General features: G+C 34.0%; 1 long non-coding RNA gene across 1 annotated transcript in view; it reads right to left on the bottom strand.

Moving 5' to 3' along the window:
• Window positions 1-4,205: 4,205 nt before the first annotated feature.
• Window positions 4,206-20,633, bottom strand: part of LOC109375856 (uncharacterized) — a 172,658-nt gene continuing 156,230 nt past the window's right edge. The window contains exon 3 of the long non-coding RNA XR_002122663.1: window positions 4,206-4,276. This is a non-coding gene — a long non-coding RNA (uncharacterized LOC109375856). The remainder of the gene's footprint in view (window positions 4,277-20,633) is intronic.

Here is a 20,633-nt window from a genome sequence, read left to right as displayed (position 1 = left end):
GAGGGCAGTGTCACTGGCCCTCATATGTGGGATCCGAACCGGGGCCCTCTGGCGTCCCAAGCCAGCTCTTAACCAATGCGCCACTCGGCTGGCCCCTGGGTATGGTGAAGCCTTTTTAGATACAACATCAAAAACACAATCCATCAAACAAATAATTGATAAGGTGGACTTTATTAAAATTAAAATCTGCTACGCAAAAGATAATATTGAGAAAATTAGAAGACAAGCCACAGACTGGGAGAAAATATTTGCAAAAGATACATTTGATAAAAGACTGTTATCTAAAATATATAAAGGACTCTTAAAGTGAAACCAAAGGATATTAAACAACCCAATTAAAAAATAGGCCAAACACCTTAACAGATACATCACCAAAGAAAATATATGGGTACATTCCACATGATATCTCATCAGGGAAATGAAAATTAAAACAACAATGAGATACTTCTGCACACCTATTAGAATGGCCAATATTCAGAATACTGACAACACAAAATGCTGACAAGGATGTGGAGAAATAGGAACTCTCATTCATTGCTTGTGAGGATACAAAATGGCACAGCCATGCTGGAAGACAGTTTAGAAGTGTCTTACAAAGCTAAGCATACTTTTGCCATAGGGTCCACCAATTGCTCTCCTTGATATTTACCCAAAGAAGTTGGAAATGTATGTCTATACAAAAACCTGCACATGGATGTTTATAGCAGCTTTATTTATAATTGCCTTGGGGCTCAGGGCCTTAGCATTTGCCTTTTATCTGCTTGGACTGCCATTTCTCCCAGATACCCACAAGCCCTCAAACTTCATCTACTTCAGATCTTATTCAAATGACACTGTATAACATAACTGTATTAAATATGGTAACTGTATAGGAAAAACACATACCTGCATTTTCTCCTTTACTCACGCACTCACAATACTTCACTCTGACCCTCCTGGACACCAAATGTGTGGAGGTGTTCGCACACCTCCATGCAATTCTCCATGACACAAGGTGAGTGTCTTACAATTTAACTCAATTCTGACACAGTCCCACAAGACCGTCCTCTCCCACTTCAGATGCCAATCGCAAATCCCAGGTTGTCACCTGTACATCTACCAACACTACAAATTGGGATTCCCACGACCTCCTCCTTGTGTTCAATAACTTGTTAGAATGCTTGCAGAACTCAGGAAAACACTTACTTATCTTTACAGGTTTATCATAAAAGTATATGATAAAGAATACCAATGAATATTCAGATCGGATGAAGTATATGGGAAGGAGCACAGGGTTTCCATGCCCTCACCAGGCACCCCAACCTCCCAGTACTTCCATAGGTTCAGCAACCCATACGCTCTCCACATCCTACAATTTGAAGACTTTTATGGAGGTTTCATCACATAGACATGATTGATCATCAACTCCATTTCCAGTCCGCCTCTCCTCCCTGGAGAATGAGGCGTGGGGCTGGAAGTTCCAAGCACCTAATCATGGCCTAGTATTTATGGTGATCAGCCGCCATCCAGGAGCTATTCAGGAGTTGCCTCATTAGAACAACAGACATTTCCATCACTCAGAGAAGTCCAAGTGACTTAGGAGTTCTGTGTCAGGAATGGGGTCAAACACCAAATATTAGATCAAAAGATGGTCCTAGTGTTCTTATCACTTAGGAAACTACAAGGGTTTTAACTGATTTGTACCAGAAACCCAGGACAGATGTGTGTGTGTGTGTGTGTATCTATATCTATATCTATATCTATATCTATATCTATATCTATATCTATATATAATTTCACAGTAACATATTTTAACATTTAATAAAACTAGTCCCACAGGCATTCACCTTTTATATAATTATGCATGGTTAGTTCAGCATATGTGGTTTAGAATCCTATTGTTAGTTTCATACTGTGTCTCAAAATTAATTAATAAATTAAAATTATGATGATCTCCAGTAAAAGAATAAGGCTTTTATTTCCATGGTTTCAAGTTTGTTTATTTTCCTTCAGTAAGGCTTTACTGTTATATTTATTTAGGTTTGGTTGATGCTTTGTACAGTTTATTTCTAGGTATTTTACTTTTATGGTTGCTATTAAAAATAGGCTTTTTCTCTTATTATATAGTCTGACTAATAGTAGTTTGTAGTTAGAGAAATATATATTTTGTTTGCTTTGTTTTAGTTATATAGCCACTACATTATGGATTTTTTTCTTATATCAATTACAAATTTTAGAGTTTCAAGGTATAAAATTATGTCATCTGTTATTAATGGTATTTTCTGCTATTACATATAAAGTTTGAAACATCTAATTTTTTTCTCCTAATTTTATTGACTAGTAATTCAAGAACAATGTTAAATAAAGAAAATAGTAGGAATCTTCCTAACTAATTTAGTAGAATGGGAATGTTTCTTGTTTTACACAACTAACTGATTGTGGCTTTGGTTGAATACAGTTTTATTATGTTAAGTACATATATATGTGTAAACCTATTATTACTATTAGACAGGGAAATAAAATTGTGTGAGGTGATTTTTCAACATCTAGGGCAGAAAAACACGTTTTTTCTACTTGAGCTATTAATATATTGAATTATATAAAGCTTCTAATATGAACTCATCTACATATTTATACAATAAGGTTAATTGAATTAAACTATATATGCTTTGGCTATATTTTAGATTTAATAATAAGAGGTCATTTGAACACAATTATATTTAGTTCTTTATTTTACTTTTGTTTTAATGATTTTATAGTTTTTTATTAAATATTTCATTAAACCATTTATTTATTTTTTATTTTTGGGTATTGTTTTCCTTTACAGAGCAGAATATTTGTACTCTCTTCTAACTACATCTGAAAATTAATTTTATACTTTTCAATAATTTATGTAATTTTTTTTCTAGATTGAACAAATACTACAGGGTTGACTTCCAGATATACACTTTTTATCACATGAATGTTTAATGAAACCCCCTGATGAAGATGCCTCTAAATAAGGTAAAAACATGACATAATCTCAGGTTTCAGGAAGACTCCTCAGCTAACACAGTGTTTACTCAATGGACTCAAGCACAGAGAGTGTACAGTAAAAGGAATGGAGGCGATGCATGGGCTCAGTAACATGAATTCCCCTGACAAAATTAGACTTGCTGCAATCACTACTGGGAGTCTATAGTTTCAGTTACCATAACATACTATGGGCCACCATATTTCAGGTAACAGCTACTTATTTTGGTGGCATTGGATTACATTTGACACCTTCTAACATAAAAGGATTAATTCCTTATCCTCATTGGAATAAAAACTTACTCAGAATTTGGACTTGCTATTCTTACTCTCTATGCATCTGTACACAACATCATCTCTCTACTTACTGAATGGTATGGAAACCCACACAATATTGCATCTTTCTTTGTCAGTCCCTTTACACAGAAACAGAAATTTACAGGCTGATGAAAATCAGTTACAATGTTAACTATTGACAACATGTGACATACACCTTACAACCCAGCATGGCACTATTTTCCCCATAAATGGAACACCTGACTTCATATATCAAGAGTCCACCACATTTCATTACTTAAATCTAATAATTCATTCACAAAAACAAAAATTTCTCTCTCTGTGGTTTTGGACCCTCCAGACATAGTCATTGTAGGACATAAGGGAAGAATACCTCTAAGAACTGACAAAACCATATATGTATGACAAATTATTGTGATTTCTCTTTCCTTTTTTCTTCTCATCTAGTACTGTATATGGGGAGTATTTATATTAGTTAAGCTAAAAATATTAATAATGGAACAAACATGAGCTAGAAGATAAATGGACATCACTCAGATATTCTGAACTTGGAAATGTCCATAGAAAATGTTGAAAATTTGAATTGGCTCTCATCAGGAATGGTCTCACCACATTTTGCATTGTACAAAAAAAGTTGCATTATGTTAGATAGGAGCTTTTCTCTTTTTTAAAGTAAAAGAATGGGGCAAACATATATATATATATATTCACCAGGCAAAGGGTTTAAATGTGATAAAAATGTGTTATATGTTCACTCAGCATTCAAACAACCTTCCTAATTAATGAAACTCCATTACTGTGTATACTGATGGTAGGCAGGAAATCAAGAAGGCAAATGGTTTCTCTATCCCCTTCAGATTTCCAGGATACAGAGGCATGAACTAGCATCTGCCACTCAAGACTTACCTTGAAGAAGTGATGCACAGCCAGGTAGTATTCATGGTGTCAGTGAAAAAGTCAACAGTTCAACGATGAGAGCAGTTTGTTCCTGAAATGGAAGTAAGTGGAAATACGAATAAATGTCCTATAATGAAGGCAGCAATAGTAGCATCTTAATCACTTGTTTCTTGGCCACAAAGACTATTCTGGCTCATGTTTTTTAACTACACTGGATCTCCCAGCATTCCCACAGATTCTTTAAGCTGCTTTATATCCTTTCAATCAATTTTGTTACTTGTGATCAAGAATGTTGACTGATAAAATAGGTATGAAGTGTTGTAGATGTTGCAATTATTACAGCTCACAACTATGATAGGAACAGGGATAGGAATAGGGATAGGGATAGATTAGATAGATAGATAGATAGATAGATAGATAGATGGATGGATAGATAGATAGATAGATAGAGAGAGAGATAGAATAGATACACGATGGAAGGAAGGAAGGAAGGAAGGAAGGAAGGAAGGAAGGAAGGAAGGAAGGAAGGAAGGAAGAGCAGGAAGAGAAATACAAGAATAAGAAACAACAACAAAAAAAACAGAACAAGAACTACTACATTCTTCTGCTTCTACAGGCAAAGAAATAATCCCTGCAATGCTCAACACTCACCACAGCATCTAAGAATGAGTGACATTGCACCAGCACATTTTAAGACCAAGAAAGAGCTATACAGCATAGGAAAAGTAAAAAATACTGCTGTGTTTCTTACAAATCATAAAATAACATAATTGAGAAGTAATCAGTTATCAAATAAATGTTAATGGATTAAATTCCTCTATTAAGATGCAATCATACATTTACTGGGTTAAAAAGAGCATTAAAAATTAAAAGTACATGAGGGTAGAAAAAAATTCAGAGTCTAAAAATATGCACAGCACTTTTACAAATAAAATTATTGGATTTATAACCAATAAAACCAGAAATAAAATATTTTAAGTTGAATTTTTATAAATTCATATTTTTTCTGAATGATCTCTGAATCAAAACAAAAATAAAACTGAAATTTCCAAACACTCACAATGTAATAAAAAACAGGATAGTTTATACTCAAATCTATGTGCTGTAAAGTATAAAAGATGAAAGGAATGAAGGGAGGAAGAACGGGAGAAAGAAAGAAGTAAGTAAATGAATTATCTTCATTGAATGTAAAGAAATTAGGATAAGAAAAATATATATACCCTAAGAAAGAACAAAGACTGATCTAACATTTCTAAATGAACTGAGAATAAAAATGAAAAAAGATACAACGTTACTAAGACCAAAGATTGAATCTTTGAAAGACAAATAAAATGGACAACTTCTGAAACGACTGGTTAAGAATAAATGATAGTACATTTTTACATTAAAAATAAAGTATAAAAATATCATGAGCAAATTCAATACACAACTCAGGGAATATAATTTTGCAATACTAAAGGAAATGGCTTATTTTCTAACAAAATATAGCGTGCTATAAGGGTTGTTTTGTTTGTTTGTTTTGTTTTATGGTGAAAGAAATAACACTAATAGATACATGACCATATATTCTATTGGAGAAGAAATTCCAGTGGAGCTATTTGTGTGCAATTGTGTGTGTGATGGAGGGAGGCAGGGTGGCTGGATGGCTGCCTCATTGACCATAACATCAATACTGAAGATCGTGGAGGAACCTCTCTGGACCCCACAGCTCAAGAGAACACAGTATGTAACCACTGTTGAGGATGATAAAAAAGTCACTGAGGGAGTCTGTACAGTAAAGCATCATGTTCACTGCACATGCTCAGTCTCTCCAAAGTGACGAGAACAGCTTGTGGGATGGAGAGAAAAGGGATGCAGTGTCCAAAGTTGGGGCACTGTTGCTGGGGAGACATGAAAAAAACCTGAGGCAGGGCAATATGAAAACACACAGGGATAAAGGGTCAGGGATAAATAAGAGAAATATTCTGAATGTAAAATTGACCTTGCTAAGTGACAGATCGTAAGGTCTAATTAGGAAACAGGAAGGCTTCTAGAACTGGTTCCAGCTCTAGGTCATGTGCAGCTGGGGTGCGGAGTGGGGATCAGCAAGCAAGATAAGGAGAATAGAGAAAAAAAGGAGTACAGCAGGTTGAGGGAAGGGCCTGAAAAATTAACAAAGGGACAAAATCCACTTCTCTAGAGTTCTGTTGCCTCTCTGAGCCAGTGTGGAGTGCACCGAGTGCTTGCTGTAGTGAACCAACTCCAAGAATCAGGATTTGTCTGTGCACAAATTTTTCAAAGTAAAATAGCTTAAAATTTCCAGTTTTTGCTGTGAAAAGCAGCAGTTTATATTCATTAGAATTAAGGCTATCTAAAAGCTACAGACATCCAAAAAATGAGCAATGGCTTAAACAATATAGAAATGTATTTGCTTGTATAACTAGAGCACTCTTGCCCTGGTTTAGCAATTTCACAATTGTTCAGGGCCACAGCTTCTTCTATCTTGTCCCAAGAACCTTGAAAGCTTCCACTTCATGGTCCAAATTGGCTATTCCATATACAGTCAATATATCTACCTCCTGCTTCCAAGAAACAGGAAACTGGAAGGCATGTCTCTTTCCTTTAAGTATGCCTTTCAAAATTTACCAAACCAATTTCCCTTAAATCTCATTATATTGCATAAACACTTGACCTTGCTTTACTGAAAGGGAGACTGGGTAATTTAGTTTTTATTTTATGTGCCCACCTCAAATTGAAAGGTGCTATTACTACAGAAGAAATGGAGGTTGTATTTTAGAGGATAACCATATAGTTAATTAACAATGAGAATTTTTTTTTTGCATTCTAGCATGTGGATAAATAATGTAATTATGCCTGTTAGTAAGATAGAAACTTCTTAATAATGACAACAAGGCATGAAAACATTTAGATCTAAATTTCTTGAGTTGACCAATTCATTTTATTCCTGTAACACCTATTACTGGTTTTTAACCCATGTGACTCTGTTTTATAGACACTGCTACAGAAGCTTATGCTTTCGGGTTTCCTTGGCATCTTTTTAGTTTTTCTATCTATTAATAATGGATATATCAAAGTTTTGTTGCCTATTGTGCTGTACTGAAAATTTGAGCAAAGGAATTGAATGACAGTCACACAGTTCAAAGAATATAGGGAAAAAATCTGTAAGCAAAGACAGCAAATAAAATAAAAGAGGACTTTGAAGGCCAAGGGCGCAAAGCCAAGAAACGGAAAAGAACAAATCAAGTGGAAGAGAAAATAATAAAGGAGTTTTCTCTGAAAGGAAGAAAAACATGAGAAATAAAATATTGGAGAAGTAAAAAAATATGAGAATGACCCCCCAAATCCAACTGATATCATTAAGGTGGGATTTTGATTGCACCAAATCCTTTCTAATTATAATAGTATTAGTAGTATTATGTACTATAAAAACATAAGTCTAGAACTATCTCTAGAGATAATGAGGCTACGTCTAAAAATGCCATGGCTAAATATTCTGGCAATCACTCAATTTAATTTTTTTATTGACTCATTTATTTAAAAGAGTTCAAATAGATTGGTCACATACACAAATTTGAATACTTCAATGGATGCCTACCAAGAAAACTGGGGATAAAGCAAGGAGGAAAGATTTTAAAATTAGCTCTCTTAGCCTTGCTTCCCCAAAACTTTCTTGCTTGTAAATGTATTTTTATTTGAATTGCATGAAATTTAAAAAGCCTATTTCCCAAGGAATCCTGACTTCTTATGGAAGTAAAGAAATGATGCATTATTATCTACATTTATTTCTAGGGTAGCAATATCAATTTAATTAGGTATTCTTCATGTAAGAATGATTTAAATATAATGCAAGAATATTTATTTCCAGAGGAACATAATACATCCCAACATTTTTTTTCAAAATCCAAACGTTGCAATTAAGGAAGAAGTCTCTTATGTAGACTCAATAATTACAATTTCTTCCTTTGAAAAGGAAATTATAAATAAGTCTAGAAACAACATTTAATTAAAATCAGTGACTTTCTGCAATAAAATTTCCAAGAAGAAAACATATAATTCTGATAAGTTCTGACACACATTTTAAAAAACAGCTGCAGAAATGGGCTTCATAAAGTATCTTGACTGGAGAATATACATATAAAAAGACCAAAATAAAATAAGGTGATGAGGGGAAGTAAAATAAAGAGTTGGGGTCAATAGACCTTGCTTTCTATCTTCTATGGAATATTGTACCTAAATTCAGTATCTCCATACTTACCTCATATAACTCTATCATTCTTTGATACCGATGAGAATTATTTTGACCTATGAGAATTCTTGTATTTTGTACTTGACACTGTGAGAAATGTTTACAGAATTGTAGATGCCAATATTTCCAACATTATGAACTAAGCAGCTTCTAAAGTAACATTTTGTAAATACCCTGGTATTTCAGAGCCACAAAAAAAAATCTGAAATACATGTACATGATAAAAGAGGCTAAATGGATGAATGAAAAGTATTTAGAGGGCTGGATGAATGGCTCAGTTGGTTAAGAGCTCGCTCAAGAGTGTGAACTCTGAGCAACAGCAGTTTCACTCCCAGCCCGAGCTGAGCTGCCAACAGGTGGCAGGATGGCTCAGCTAAAAAAAAAAAAAAAAAAAAAAAAAGTATTCAGAAACCAAGATCTGGGAGTGAGGCACTCCTGTTACTTGGCCAATTTTAAGAAAAGTCTCCTCTATCTGATGGGATAAGTGTGTTTCAAGCAAGGGGGATATTTTGAGAGGGATTTTTTTTATGGCAATGAGACTTTTACTGTAATAATTTTTTTTAATTTAAATATTCACCATATTTTTTATCACATCTCATAAATGACCAAAGTAAAAGTGAGTTTTGCCCATCAAGAAGACAAAGTATGGCTAAAATGTGAAGACCAAACAAGAAATCTGGTACCAGAATCCTGAAGCTGTAGACCAAAGTTTGAGCATCATTTTATTCTTAAGCCGATGAACGTATTTCCTATTTCCTAAACAAATTATCTCTAAGAATACCACCAGCTGTAAAATCCTGGAATTAGAGCTGAGGTGTGTAGTGATGAATTTTCTAGAAAGCTTATTTTGCTAAATACCTATTAGTGATGTGCTAGAGCCGCTTGATTGTTAAAATTTCAGGAATTTTGTGAGAATTTACTAAGTTAAGTAAACAAAGGTATAAATACTAAAAAAAGACCACTTTCTAATAATTTTACTATTTTTTTTACCATCTATGTGCTTGAGTTTATTTGTGCTATTGTACGTATATGGTGGAAATACAACAAAAAGGTGTGCTACTTCACGTCTTTTCCCTACTCCACATCTGGTGACCACATTGTTATAAAATTGGCCATTGTGGGAGTCTTAACACCATGGAAACTGTCAAATGCTTCAAATTAGGGTTTGACTTATTGTTTTGTTGATGGTCTAGACTTAATAAAGTGATGGAGAAAACATTAATAATGCAGATTAAACTTAAACATAGGCATGCTTATATTCACATTGTTAATAGCACAAAAATTCAAGGCAGTATCCTTGCAATATTCTAAAACTGTTACCTGATTCAGTGAAAAAAAAATTGCTCACATCATTGAAGAACTAATGAAGTTCCAAGACATATTTTCATTATTTCGCTTATGTCTTAATTGTCAATGTAAGCAAAAATATGAACTAATGTTTATTTTAAAACTATACTCATTTGTAATTTACAACCATAGTTTAGTTATTTAGACAAGAGTTCAGCAAAAATCATTGAAAGCATTTTGAAAGTGTCAATTGGTTATATGGAATTTACAACAAAGACTATTTTAAGTTAATTTGTTGTAAATTATAAGCTACATATCCTTATATCTCTAAAATTTATAGCTATATATGTACATACATACTGTCTTTATTCTTGTTAGCAAAATTCATGAAAGAATAAATTTAACCCTAAAATGCGTGTATATAGGTTTTGTATGGTTAGCTGAAGTGAATGAATTCTCCATCACTAAATTAGCTCTACAAACCTTACCCAACTTCCCAATATCTGCCCTAGCCCCTTTCATTTGTTCACGTTGCACTTCTTTCTCATAGCAGTAATGGCAATTGTTATTGGTTTGTATAATTTTTGGTTTAATGTATGTCTTCCTATGCCCATACATATAAGCCATTTGGAGTAGGTCTGTGTTCATCTCATTCTTTGCCAAATACAGTGTCTATCGCAGTACCTGAAATTGGCCATGGTAGGAGTATTTAGATCTGAATTCATTGAAAATTTGCATTAAGCATTTATCTTATAAAAAATTGAATGAATGAATATAAGATTAAATACACCCAAAGACTTTATTGTTATGTGAGCCATGGGCACAGATTAGAGCATTATAAAAACAGTCTGAATGTCTCACTAGTATGCTATAGAATAAAAGTTCTAAACCACATATGTTCTTATAATTGTAAGGCATTTAAGAAATATTTAAAGCATGTTAACACATACATTTAAACTAGGAGAAACAAGAAAAATGCATAATAAAAATATATGAAGAGTACATTGTGAAATATTCAAATGATCATATTTTTACTTATAGATAAATATAGTAGTCAGATATAATTTAATTTCTGTTTTTAAGGGCTTTCAAATATATATTAATTAAATTTTCAGTGCATTAACTTTTTAATTTAATTTTTAAAAAATAACAGTATATAGAAGAGATCTTCAGATAGATAAAAACCAACTATGTCAAATTAAACTAATATGCTTTTGATATTAGATTTTGAAAGGGACCCCTGGGCATTTTATCTGAGATATTTTTATGCTAATGTAAACTGTTCATTATTTGAAAAACAAATGTTTTTTTAAAGTAATGTTTTTAATAAGAATTGCCAACCACAGTCATCAAGGGAAATTCACTATGTCATGAAGCAGTTTTCTAGATTTCAAGATGTAAGTATTAAGGTAGTAGAGTCCTTAAAGAACTGTAAAATCTAAGACATTTATTTTACCAAATTTATATCTACTTATTAGACCTTAAGGTTGTTATTTCCCAGACTCAACAATGTAGGGCCACAACATTCTAATTACTGAATTGATACAGCTGATAATAATGAGTGAATTTGTAAACTCCTGGGTGATAGCCATCAGAGGGGAAGATTTCTGAACTGTGAAAAATCATCTAGAAATATATTTAACCATAATAAAAGTGAGAAAATAGAGAATTTATCAGTGAGCAGTTCTGAGAGGAAAGGTAAGTTTTCCTTCTGCACAGGCTCCATACATCCATGCAGTCCTAAGTCACTAACCACTTCATTAAAAACAAACCAGCAAATCGTGAAATTTCTTTACTTTGTAATTATGTCCATGAGTTCTAAAAGCATTTTTTTTTTTTTTGCCTTTCCAAGAGTTCCCCCATCAAAATGTAACTCCCTCTGGTGAAACCATTACCCTAAACTTTTTTTCCCTCAAAGCCAAATGTGGCCTCCGAAGTTTTCTAAACACAACACCCTAAGGAACCACAACTAAATGATAATTCTTGCCACCTACTTATGATTCATGGATTAAAGCATTTTCATTAGCAAATTAGCATTAACAATCAACATTTTAGCCCAGAGAAGTGAGATGGGATACATGGTAGACAAAGGAAACAAACATTCACTGGGTGCAGAGTAGTATCTTCTATGACCGTCTACAGCAGCGGTCCTCAACCTGTGAGTCGCAACCCCTTTGGGGGTTGAACGACCCTTTAACAGGGGTCGCCTAAGACCATCGGAAAACAAAAAGATATTTGCATTACGATTCATAACAGTAGCAAAATTACAGTTATAGAGTAGCAATGAAAATAATTTTATGGTTGGGGTCACCACAAAATGAGGAACTATATTAAGAGGTCGTGGCATTAGGAAGGTTGAGAACCGCTGGTCTACAGACTCAACAATTTGACCTAGGATCATAGGCCGAGTAAGACACTTGAAGTGTCCATTTATCCCTGGAGATGTTCTAAGCACAAAATCCTCTACTTCATAAATATGTAAAGGCAGACATGTTGCTAATATTTAAATATGCATACAATATGGGGGCAGGGCTCAAGCATAAGAAGTTATAGGTGGGAAGATTGGTGATCCATAAATAAGGTCTTCTTGGTGCATTAGTAGATCCCAACCCACCACTAACGAAGAATTTCCTTTAGCTTTGTCAACTGTGAACCTTGAATTTATAGCTCCACATTTTGAAACTACTGTATTAAGGGTATTAGAATTAATGTGATTATAAACAGTCAACGCATGGCCTTTCTGAAATAAAAAACATGTTTATACTGAAAAACTAATGGACTGTGGTTGAACTGGCCAGATCACCCAATTTATCTCATTAAGAAACATGTACTAGAATTTAGTCAGGAAGTCAAATTGAAAAGAGAAAATAACATGTTCTTCCCTTAAGCTAATAATATTACCAGCAATGCTATTTTTTCATGGTTCTCACATTTTAAGTTTATGTTTTAAATGTGAATCAATCGTTTCTCTCTTTTGTTGAATTAAGTTTACCTCATATATACATACATTTAAAAAAAAGGCAAGTCAAGTGTTGTTCAATGAGCTGAGGTAAATAGAGTAGTCAATTGTTTCACTATTTTGTGGTGCTACATAGGTGCTTAGGGCTAGATGTTAATTTTATGAAAAGCTGACTTGGCTAAAATGAAAAATAGTGTTAGTAAAATACAGAAGCAAATGTGGTCAACAGACTACTCCGGCTGTATTTTTCACACATCCTTTGATGACTTAGTTCAGTTAAATTCACGATCTATAAAGCAAAGAGCAATAAAATCCATTGCTTGTCCTTGTATTGAGTAAAAGTATTGCTAATCATGCTTGAAAAACCATTGCTTTTGTAAAAACACACTATAAGTCTTGTTAGGGAGAAGACTAAATAACTACAGACGATTTTTCATTTTGACAAAAGATGGAGTCTGTATTTTTAACTTTTTAAAAATCTTCAAAATAACTAATAAAAAGGGGTTTTATCATTAGTGCTACTACTCCAATCAAACACCAAAAAAAAAAAAAGAGTCTACAAAAGTCAACTCATTACACAATTCCTCCTATTCATATTTTGTTCTCTCAGAATATGGTGAGTCATAAATGGAACACGGGAAAATGCTAATTTTAGATTAGTGTTAGTATGTTAATATTTTTCTTTCTAGCTTTAGAAAGTAATTATCTTTTAAAATAATTATTAATATATACTAAAGACACTTTAATGCATTATAGTGAGTAATTATAGAGTTTATGTTTTCTAATCTATTTCCTTACATGCATATTTAAAAACCTGTGTGGATCATGAAAACAAATTGGTAACACTTACATAATTGTTTACCATAGAGTATTAGGACTTTACTTTTTTTTTATTAAACTTTCTCAGAGAGCTAAATCGAATCTTAAAAAGCTGTCACAGGAGTATGATAAAAAATTATGAACTCAGCAAATGTTGGGAAATATTCCTAAGTATATAAATAAAAAAACTCCTGTGAAATTTGGAAATTTCACTTGGCGGGAAATTGGTTTTGGGGCTTTAAATGCAAATGTGGGGGGGAAATAAAATTTATTAAATTCTTATCAGTTTAATGCAACTCTTTCAGAAACTTAAAAATTAATATTTAAGTGAATATTTATTAATATTATTCTACAACTGATATTTGGCATGTCTATTTAAATGCAATGGGTTATTTTTGATGAATTTCAAGTATAAGACAGCTAGAAACAAGTTGCTGAATATCTCACCACAAAGACTGGAGGAATGGAATTTAGGTAGTCACAGGTTTCCCCTTAAGCTCCTCAAACCATAAGTCTCAAAGGTGAAGGCAACGCCTCTTTTAGGGCCTTTGTAGGGAGCTATTGAGCAAAGAGGACCATTTCTAACTCCAATCTTTCTTTCAGAAAACTAATTGATAGTAATAAGGCAATTTGATATTATTGAGCACCAACTACTTGCTAGATGTACAAAATGCTTATTGACTCACTTATTCCTCACAGCAATTCTATGCTAGGTGCTAATAATACACTTATTTCATAAATTTTATTATTAAAAACAGCATCAGATTATTTACCTTGGGTCTAGTAAATTGGCTGGTAAGGTGAAGCAGGCATGGTGGAGTGAGAGTGTCCCAGTTTTTATCTAGGCTGGTGTATTAATGGAACTCACATGTGTCTGATTTTGTCTGGTGAACTGATAGCTTGGGCCACAAATTCTATTGGCATGAAGAGTGAGAATCATAGGAAAGGACTACTCCTGAAGAATTAGGGACCCAAGTGTGACCAGCTCAAGCTGGGAGCAAAGCCTTGGCATTAGGGAGTAATGAAAAGACAATTGTGATCACATCAAGAAGTTTCCTATTCAGATTCATCTTCTTGTCTAGCTCCAATGAACATTAAAACTGTGAAAGAAAGTTACTGGTACAATAACAACTGACAGGTGTTTGACTAGAAACTCTGTAAGATCATGGGACAGTGAAGGTGAGGGCAGTGCAACTAAATTATGTGATACAGAAATAATACAAGGCAGGGAATTTAGTCACTTAACCTTTGATATAGGGCTTCTCCAAGAACTTCAGTTCACTCTGAATTTTTTGAAGTCTAAATTACCTGTGAGTTTGTTTTTTCTACTATATCCTGAGAAATGTCCGAATATGTAGTTGCTAAATTTACCTAACTAAATCCCCAATCTATTACCCCTATCCAAGGAAACATAGGAAGAAATTGTTTAAAAACTAAAAAATACAAAAGAACTATGAGACTGTTCCTTACACCTTTATCAAGTGCCTAAGCAATCTGATTCCTTAGTGTTTAACCTAGATAAGTGAAAATGTATTTCACCCAAAAATATGTACATGAATGCTTATAGCAGCTCTATTTTATAAACGCTCAAAACTGCAACAACCCAAATGTCCTTCAATGGGCAAAAGGGAATATACACGTTGATGTATCTGTACAATGGAATATTTCTCAGAAATAAAAAGTAATGATTTAGTGATACACACAATAATTTCAATGAATCTCAAAAGCATTATACTGAGTAAAAGAAACCAGTTTTAGAGGGTTAGATACTGTATAATTCTATCTATCTGATATTATCCAAAGACAATAGCGCTGTAGGGAAAAAACATCAATAATTGTCAAGGGTTATGCTGGGGAGGGAGTGGCTATAAAGGATAGCATGAGAGAATTTTTGCCTTGATACAACCAAGCTGTATCTTGATTGTAGTGCTGGTACACAATAATGTGCTAAAACTCATAGAAATGTACACTGAAAGAAAAATGTCAATTGTACTAAATGATGCCTTTAAAAATGATAAAGAAGCAAACAAAAATACCTATTAATGACCTCAACTTTTAGCTGAGCTTGAGGAGAAAAGATGTTTAAGTTGTTTTGAAAGAATTTGCATTGGCTATAGATAAGGGGTGGGAGTAATAGGTGGAGCAGAGAGAGTTCTGGGATAGGGGAATAGTCCATAAGGAAGAAGTACTTGATGGTTTTGGGTTGGTTCTGGACAACATCCTGGAAAGTTAAGGCATAAGCAAGATGCGGTGGTATCTAGTGTTCAGCTCTTCTTTCTAGACAGCCTCCTGGAAATTGATTCAAAGTTTCAGCATACATTCAGGAACGGGAGCAGTTTTCTGTTGATTTTGGCTCACAACTATTAACTGATTAACTTCCTTGTCTCTTCCGCCCACCCTCTGGCCCGCTGTAATTTAATGTAGAACATCTCAGGATTTTTCTCTTCTCAGCTGTAGTTTTCTCACTTGCTTTACCAAGTCTCCAAAAAGCAATGAATGAGAAGGCAGCAGGACCCTAAAATTATTTCTCTCTTGCTTGGAGGTGTAGAACTTCCAGCTATACTTGGTGCACTTTCAGAAAGAAGAATAACAGCTAATGGAGTCCAAAACCCTTCATGATTTCACAGTTACTAATCGTGTCCTGTTTTATACTAAGGTCAATGGAAGTGGCTTCTATGCAGGTCTCTTTGTCTCAGCTGAGAAAGGAACTTGGTCACACATTTCTATTTAATTTTTTGTGGGGACTAAAAATATGCACTAATATGACTTTCAACTGAAACAGGTCTCCAGTATTAACGAATCACTCTTTAAATCCTGGCAAACAAATTGTCTTACCATCCAAACCCCCTAAGAATTTAGGGCAGCATCCTTCAAGCTAGAAAAGCTTGGTTTATTGTGGTTCCATTAATTCACGTCCCTCATTTGGGCATTAACATGGAAGTATCCACCAGCTGACCCCCTGAAGCCCCTGGTACTAACATCTCAGGAGTGTAAACGGAAGGTAACTACTCAGGAGCAAAAGTGGATCAATGAATTGCCTAAGAGGATGATGGATGGGCTAACAGGCCAGACAAGCACTACTTCTAAATGGCTTTGAAATAGAGTGGCTGAAAAATACCCTTCCGTCTTTCCCCTTACCTTGCTTCAAAGTTTTAATTCATCACTCTTTATCTCTAACAAAATACAAGTGAATGTGCCCCAGCAAATTAACCAATAATTTGATAGAAAGGACTGACCAGGTCACAAAATGTTTGGAAACAAACATCATCCAGCCCCTGCCATCCCCCAAACCTCTCCCAGGGTCTCAGGGACCTTTGCCATGTGAGCACTTGGCTCAGGAACGAGAGCCATTTTCTGTGGAGAAGGTGTGCTTGGTCTGCCACTCATGGCTGGAGCTGCTTACTCTGTGCTTTAGAGCAAGTTTTCAGGTTTTTCATCGTAAGGCCTTGCTATTTGAGCTGTTTGCAAACAAAGCCTCTCCTTTCAGAGCTGTTTTCTCTCAGCTGCAGTACAAACTGATATACTGCATAAGTTCCCAAGTGCCAAATAGTTGCAAATAAAGATTTTTTTTTCTTGTCTAAAAGCAAGAAGGAGGTGATGAGCTTCTTATTAGTTACTTCATTATTGTTTGAGATTCATTTCACTCTGTGACCCCCACCCCCACCCCTATACACCATGGAGCCTAGCTGACCTTGGAGAGAGTCCCTCCTAGGGTTAGCCAATTCCTAAAGAAAGTAAACAAGTCACTGGTAAGCATACCTTTCATATTTAAACCAGTTCATCTAAGGCCCTTACCCTAACCTCCTGCTTTATTCGGGTCTCCCACTCCAGGCCACTATCTACCTGCTAGAATCATTGCAGACAACCAGCTACTATGGCCCAGAGCCTGCTGACATTATTCGAACTTGTCATTCCTGAACCTGTCTGCCTTGCCTGGTTTTGCCAGTACCTTCTGAGGAAACTCCTGCAGAGGGTCCTACCCACAATTTTCTTTGCCCTTTGTGCCTCCTGACCATCTCAGTGTTTCCTCATGTGGTCTTATGTGGCATGCTGTTTGACTCTTGTTTCTAAGGAATTGCCCGAGCATAATAAACTTCTTCCTTCCTAACAGTCATTTTTGTGTTTGAGCATCTTATCATATCTGATAAAAAAAAAATCCTGAGTACCCTTAAAAAACTAATTTAAAACTTGTATGTTTTTTCTTCCTTTTCTTCTTCTCAAAAGAATCGTCAATCAAAATTATCTTTCAAAGTGTGATCATTAAGTCAACCATTCAGATCACCTAACTTACCAAGACTCTTATTTTAGTGAGACTCTTTAGCTTTGATGAAAAAGCCACCACATTCATAATTGTATTTCTGTTTTAAATGCATTTCTGCTCTTTCGTTAACTTTTATGACTTGACCTCTAATGCTTCAGTTTTCTAATCTGTAAAATCTAATCACTCATTTTATCATTCAATATATATGAATTAAAATGCCTATGATATAATATATCAGGAAATATGTTATCGTTACAAAGATAACAGGCCAGTTATTATACTATATCTCATACACAAAACTGCTGATTTTTTTAATTATTAAAGAAAAACTACATGAATAGTTTTCAAAAACCAGAAGAGTTAAAGAGGTAAAAGCTCAGTTCTGAGTAATCAGTGATGTTTTATAGAAAAGGGAATTGAGGTAAATCCGCATCAACTGGAGAAGAACAAAGAGTATTTCAAGAGAGCTACAAAGACATCAATATTTGAACCATCACGAGATTTACTTAGAATGGTGCCTGGGATCGCTGCAGATGGATGTTGTAAAGACTGTGATTAAATAAAAGAATTCTTAAACAAAAAAACTAAGGAACTTAGACTTTACCCTCTAGTAGTTACGGGTCAAAGCAGGAGAGTATTATAATTAGAATTCTATTTTAGAAGGATAATGTTGTTAGCAACTTGAGGGACTGATTGGAGGAGAAATAGACCAGAAGTAGTGATATTGGTTGGTAAGCTATCACTAAGTTCCAATTGGTAGATAATGAATGTTCAGCACAGACAGCAGCAAGGAGAAAAAAGAATACTTTCAAATGATAATTAAGAGATTGAATCCAAAAGAACAAAGATGGTTTAGTATGGGAAGTAAGAAAAGGAAACCCTAGAAGGTTCTCAAAGGCTCTTACATGGATAACTGCTGATACCAATAATGAGGTAAAGAACAAAGAAAAAGTTGATGCAGAACACTATGTATTCTATATTTTCATGCTGAACAAGTTATATTAACTAAAAGACAAAAAATAAATCTCAAGTATATTGAAATCTGTGATACAAGCCAAAAAATTTGTGGAAAGTATATAAAAAAATAATTTTAGAAGACACAAGGTATGTAGTTTCAATTTTATACATTATAATCGCTCTTCAAAAATTACTTGTAACAAAAGATAAAATGTATTTATTTATCATTCTGAAATGTTTTTAGATCAGATCCCAGTTTTAAAGCCAAAATTTTAGATTACTCTTCCTTACATTTTTACCTACTGAAGCTTCAATAATAAAAATTGAGTCATACTCAATCAACATAATTTCACTAACACCTCCCACTACTAAACTACACTTTTAGAAAGTAATATTCAAAGGCAGGTTTGACCCTCATATAAACAAATGAAAGAGTTTTGAGCCCCTAAATGTTAATATCATAAAGAAATACATGTCACTGATTTTTATATACTGAGATCTATCTTGTTCCAAATTTAGAGTAAATTACAGATGTATATGTAAATAGATTTCATATACCATCTACAAAATAAAAGCAACAAAATGCATTGTTTAAAACATGTTATGTATAATGTTTTACCCTAAGAAGTTCTGAAAAATCATAACTATTATTGTAGTATCATAGGTGATGCCGTAATGCTGTAGCTATTGTAGTATATCATTAAATATTGGAAATAGACAATGTATTTAAATGTCATTATAGTCATTATATAGACTTTATAGATAACCACTATCAACTGCTTATAGTATAGACAGGACATATTTTCACAGAGAATGATATTATACAAAAAGTAAAACAACATGGATGGACCTACAGAATATTATGCTAAGTGAAATAAGTCAGACTGAGAAAGACAAACACCATATGATCTCACTTATATGTGGAATCTAAAGAACAGAATAAAGGAGCAAACAAAACAGAAATAGACTCAGAGACCAGAGAAAAAGCTGATGGTTGCTAGATGAGAGTGGGGGTTGGGGTGTGGGGAAGAAGGTGAGGGGATTAGAAAGTACAAATTGGTAATCACAAAATAGTCACAGGGATGTGAAATACAGTATGGGGAATACAATCAATAATGTTGTAAAGATCATGTAGGGTGCCAGGTGGGTATTGGACTTAGGGGAATTATTTCATAGGTTGTGTAGATTCCTGACCACTCTGCTGTACACCTGAAGCTCAAGTAGAATAATATTGAACGTCAACTATAATTAAATATAGTCACAGGATGTAAAGTACACCATAGGGAATATGGTTAATGGTATTATAATAGCTATATATGAAGTCAGAGGAGTAGTATACTTGTGAGGGATATCACTTTATGAGGGGTGTAAATGTCTAATCATTATGTTGTTTTGTACACCTAAAACTAATATAACAAAACATTTTAAAAATATATATTTCTGAAGTGATCAAGAACTTCTGAATACAGACTAAGTATTATTAGATGAAACTGTTAAGTTCCGTTAGGTATAACAGGGTGGTTATGTGCAAGAAATTTCCTTATCAGTTATGAGATGCATACAGAAGTATAAGTGAAATTATATGATATCTAAGGCTTGCTTTAAAATACTGCTGATACAGTAAGAATTAGAGAACAGATGAAACAAGATTGGCAAAAATGTCAAAAATTGTTGAAGCAGGGTGATAGGTACCCAGGGATTTGTTATACTATTCTCACAACTTTTGGAGCACGTTTGAGTTTCCACAATAAAGTTGTTTTAATAAAATGTAAAATTTTAAAAATAAAGAAAGAAAAATAAATATTTCAGGAAACAAAATTGCAATGGGGAAAAATGACCTGTACCTTGAATGTCAGGGCCTATTTGTCAGATGGCATTGGATCAATGTCAGAGAACAATTAATTACAGCACACCTCAGC

This window comes from Hipposideros armiger, unplaced genomic scaffold, assembly GCF_001890085.2.
Source record: "Hipposideros armiger isolate ML-2016 unplaced genomic scaffold, ASM189008v1 scaffold_994, whole genome shotgun sequence".
Classification (NCBI taxonomy): domain Eukaryota; kingdom Metazoa; phylum Chordata; class Mammalia; order Chiroptera; family Hipposideridae; genus Hipposideros; species Hipposideros armiger.
The sequence above is the reverse complement of the archived record's forward strand: the minus strand, read 5'-3'. Positions and strand labels throughout refer to the sequence as shown.